This window comes from Palaemon carinicauda, chromosome 5 (assembly GCF_036898095.1).
Source record: "Palaemon carinicauda isolate YSFRI2023 chromosome 5, ASM3689809v2, whole genome shotgun sequence".
Taxonomy (NCBI): Eukaryota; Metazoa; Arthropoda; class Malacostraca; order Decapoda; family Palaemonidae; genus Palaemon; species Palaemon carinicauda.
In genome coordinates this window covers 15,752,353-15,757,861 of record NC_090729.1, presented here as the reverse complement: position 1 = coordinate 15,757,861, position 5,509 = coordinate 15,752,353, and positions in this window count along the sequence as shown.

The window sequence follows — 5,509 nt, the reverse complement described above, 5'->3', positions numbered from 1 at the left end:
TTTGTTTTCCTGACAAGTGCGACAATTAGCTATGTGTTTTTTTTAAATCTGTAAGCATCGTATGACAATAAAACAATGATTTGGCTTTCTGTGACACTATGGAGAACCCAGGGTGTCCATGCAATGGATTTGCATGCAACCAATTTAGTACAGTGGATATAAGTGAGATTGGTACCACTACCTGGTCGTTAGTCACATGTGGTGTATTGCGGGTTTTCCTTGTCATGGATCTACACAGAATATTGTGTTTGATTATATATTTCTGCTGCGTATACTTTATATATTCCTTTTCCTTACGATTTCCTTCCAAAGCATTTATAATTTTTACAAATTTCTGATCTTTTCATTGATCAGTCTGTAATAATTCAGTGCTCCAGCCCAGATATTCCTGTTCAGATATATTTCTAACAATAGGCATGGATGTTGATATATCAATTAATTCAGCTAATGGCTCCGTACAAGATGACACGGTGTTGCGTAATAATGCATCAGCAATGATATTTGCTTTCCCTGGTAAATATCCGATTCTCGTGCGAAAGTCTTGAATGATCCATTGCCACCGAGTTCGTTTGGGGCTGTGACTAAAGCCTTTAACCCTGGATAGGTACGGTGGGTCGTTTGCGACCCCGAGCGTCAAAAAAAAACAGGTTTTTCTCACGTGACTCACCCCCGTGACTGAATTTGTGGGTGATCGACCTGCAGGAGGTGTCTCCCCTACACGCTCTAGTAGTGTCCAGATGTGCATTGCTGTAGCTGTACTCCTTCCCCGATTACTGAGACGCGTCGGGGTCGTTCGCGTCCGAGTTTACCCTTCTGAGGTAGTTTGCATAATTATCAAAGTTATTACGTATTATGAAATTGTCGTAGAATGGTGCAACTTGTATAGGTTATCAGTTGTGGAAAGTCTTGGTGGATTGTTTGGCTACCATGTGCATGTTTTTTTTTTTAGTTAAAATGTCGTTCATCACCACGAGGACCATTTTACCGCGAGTGCCCCTTTTTCATTTTTTTTCATTTTTTTGCCAAGTCATTTTTCCGTAAGATATTGCCAAATAGTGTCGTAAAACTTTTGCTTGTTTAGTGTTGGAAAGTGTGTCTAGATGATCTGGCTACCCATGCATGACTTTGTTTTTGTCAGATACGACGTAGTTATTGGTATATTGGGTATTTAACTGCGGTTACCAATTTCTGTTTTTTTTTCAATATTTGTAAAAATTACTACGTAGTAAGGAATTGTCGTATATTATTCATTTTTTTTTTTCATGTTTATGTGTTAGAAAGTGTGCCTTGATGGTTGGGCTAACACGTGCATGTCTTTTTTTTTATCTGAAATGTCGTATATTAGAATGTCGGGCATTTTACCGCGAGTGTCCCTTTTTAATTTTTTTAAATTTTTTTGCCAAGTCATTTTTCCGTAAGATATTGCGAAATAGTGTCGTAAAACTTTTGCTTTTTTAATGTTGGAAAGTGTGTCTAGATGATCTGGCTACCCATGCGTGATTTTGTTTTTGTCAGATACGACGTAGTTATTGGTATATTGGGTATTTAACTGCGGTTGCCAATTTCTGTTTTTTTTTTCAATATTTGTAAAAATTTACTACGTAGTAAGGAATTGCCGTACATTATTGATTTTTTTTTCATGTTTATGTGTTAGAAAGTGTGCCTTGATGGTTGGGCTAACACGTGCATGTCTTTTTTTTATCTGAGATGCCGTATATTAGAATGTTGGGCATTTTTCCGCGAGTGCCCCTTTTTATTTGTTTTGCATTTTTTTGCTTAGTCATGTTACCGTAAGGAATTGGCAAGTAGTGTCGCAAAACTTATATTTTTATAGTGTTGGAAAGTGTTTCTAGATGATCTGGCTACCCATGCCTATTTTTTTTTTTTAGCCAGATATGGCGTATATATAAGTATGTGCTCGATTTTCCTGTGATTGCCATTTTTTCGTTTTTTCCCATTTCTTTCAAAATTACTACGTACTAAGGAACTATCACAGAGTGATATTTCATTTATATGTTTATTTGTCGGAAAATATGCCTTGATGGTTTGCCTAGCACGTGGCTGAAATTTTTTTTTCTGAAATGCCGTATATTAGAATGGCCATTTTTCCACGAGTGCCCCTTTTTATTTGTTTTGCATTTTTTTGCTTAGTCATGTTACCGTAAGGAATTGGCAAGTAGTGTCGCAAAACTTATATTTTTATAGTGTTGGAAAGTGTTTCTAGATGATCTGGCTACCCATGCCTATCTTTTTTTTAGCCAGATATGGCGTATATATAGGTATGTGTTCGATTTTCCGGTGATTGCCATTTTTTCGTTTTTTCCCAATTCTTTCAAAATTACTACGTACTAAGGAACTATCACAGAGTAATGATTCCTCTAGATGTTTATTTGTCGGAAAATTTTGTTTACTTTTTTTTGGATTGAATATCATCAAATTTTTTTAGCTAAAATATTGTTTTACATCTTTTTTTTCGATTTTATTTCCCTTCAAAAAAATTTTTTTGGGTCAGAATTTTAATTTTATAGTCGTAAAATAATCGACAATTATCCAGCAACCCACCATACAATTTTTATGCATATCCAATAATAATTAGATTAGTAAATAACACCTTGAAATTGACATACCCTTCCTACATTTCAAGTGGCAGATTAGGGAGTCTGAGTCAGTGTGGTTGGCGGCCATTTTGTGGACATATCCGAAGCGTAAGCTGCCCTATCTATATATATTCTTGTTCCCTACAGAATTTGTGATATTTTGGTATATTTTTACCTGCATAAATATCATATTATATATTAAATATATGTATTTTTTTTACGAAATTTCCAAGTACTCAAAAAATTACCTTTAGATATGGCCCCTGATATAAATGTAATTTACAAAATAATGAAGATTTTTTTACATATTTCCATTTTAGGATAACATATGTTTATTCCCTAAAAAAATTAGCCACTTCCTATTTCATTTGGGTACCCAAAAAAATTCATGAAATTTGGACAATTTGTTTTGGCCAAAAAAAGTTACCCTTTTTTTCTCATTTCAGATCTTCACCTCCATGGGTCTGACTTCATCCAAAATACATCAAGATGTGTCCTAAACATTCAAGAATCAATTCCTAAAAGGATTTGTGTATATATGTATAAACTTTTTTTTTATGAATTTTTATGTCAGGTCTTTTTTTTTTTCTACTTAATTTTTTAAAATATTTATAATAAATAGTTTTTCTGCAGATGAGTAGTATTTATCTTTACAGTTGTTTTAAGCATTCATTGAAGTTTTTTTTGGCAAAAGAAAAAAGGAGGTTACTGCAAAAACTGATTTTTCAAGAATTTTTTTTGGCGTCGGGGTCGTTCGCGTCCGAGTATACCCTTAAAGGGGTGTCCGAGGACCGTACCTATCCCGGGTTAAAGAAGTCGGTTAGGGGTTTATTATGAACTTAAAATGCACTAGTGAATTAACAATAGCTAGTCGTTCCTTTCTTTCGGAAGTTCTCAGTTTTCGAGAATAAAAAGCTATCGGCAAAAACTGTTTTTCATATTGCTGAAGCAATACCCGTCCTACTCCTAAGTCTGAAGCGTCTGTTGCAATGAAGAATTCATTACCGAAGTCAGGAAATTTTAGGATAGAACTACAAAATTCATCTTTTAAGGTATTAAACTCCTGTTGAAGCTGCTCAGACCATATGATATCTACGCCCTTCTTCGTAAGATCAGTTAGGGGAGCGGCTATTATTGAATAATTGCGTATAAAATGCCTGTGATATCCACTACACCCCAGAAATTGCTCTATTCCCTTGACATTAGTAGATATCGGAAAGTTACGGATAGCCGACACCTTATCGTGGACTACTTTAAGACCTTGGCTAGACACTGTACAACCCAAATAGACCAATTCTGTTTTGAAAAATTCACACTTACTAATCTTTACAATTAAGTTATGTTATCTTAGTCTCTGTAGTACTAGTTCTAGTTTACATAGATGTTCCTCTAAGGTATTGGAAAAGATTACAAGGTCGTCCATATAGGCATGCAATATATCCCCTAGCAGGTCTCCAAACACTATGTTAATCATTCTTGTAAATGTTATGGGAGCACAACGTAAACCAAAAGTCATACGTAAAAATTCATAATGTCCCCTGGCTGTGCTGAAGGCTGTGTATGGGATACTATTTTCTTCTAATGATATATGGTGAAAGCTTTTAAGTGAGTCCAAACTGGTAAAATATTTATTCTGACCTAACAAAGATAAAATATCGTCTCTACATGGCACTGGGAATCGATCAGGGATCGTTTCCTCATTCAAGCGACGGAAATCTACGCAGATACGACATGTTTGATCTTTTTTCGTTACAAGTAGGCCTATTAATGGAAAATTATAAGGGCTGTTCGATTTCCTAATGACTCCTTCTTCTAGCATTTTACCTACTTCATCATTTATCTCATTCTGGAATTTCATAGGGAGTCTGTACGAGGGTACATAAATAATTTTCTGCTTGTCCTTTAAACTTATTTGATGTTCAATAACATCTGTTTTTCCTAAGGATCCATCCATAGTGGAAAAAACATCATGATATTCAGTTGAAAGGCCAGAAAATATCTGCTGAATTTCTTCTTCTTGAATGTCTTTATTGATTTTATTTTTGATAGATTGCAAAAGGGATTTATCCGCAACTGATTGAGCATGATTGATTTCAGCGACGGTAAAAATACGATGTATATAAATTTCTACATCCAAGATATGTTTATTTTTGTGAATTACTAAAGTGGTATTTAAATGTTTACAGACTTCAATATTACATTGTTGATGTGAGCCTACTGTATAAATAGCTCGTGTGAAGGAGAATCCGTTAGTTTTCAAAGTGTCGGAAAGGATTAATATTTCAGATCCCGGTAACGTTTTCTTTATTTGCACTATTAAATTCGAAGGTACGTTCAGCTCAATAGATTGCATGCAAGATGATATTGCAGGTGAACAAGAATTTTGTTGGGTTGCGTATATTATTTTTTTATTAATGAGACAAGTTATTGGTTCTTCAACGTACGTTACTGTTTTTTGCGTCGTCTCCTTTTTATCCAAAACTGATTTTAAAGTATTAGAAGACTTATAGAATTTTCTTTTGATATACACGCCATGCTTGGCAGAGGCTAAGATAATGTTTTGATTACCCATAGACAGGTATACTATAATTACAACTGGATACATATCATTGTTTTGTACAACAACAAAAATATCGGCAAACGTGCGCTTACCGACCTTGTACTGAACATGAGTTACGCCTATTACATTTAATTCATTATTTCCTATACCTGAGAGCCTTACTCCGTACTTCTCTATAGGGAAGCTCGAAAACAACATATGATGTGTCCTCAGATCCATGATATTACATGGACTACCAGAGTAAAAAAATAATGTAAACGATCGGTGTTTTAAATTTACAGCATATAATGTTGGTCATAACTCATTTTGACTTATTATTGTGTGAATTTGTTGCAAATATACGGGAGCATGC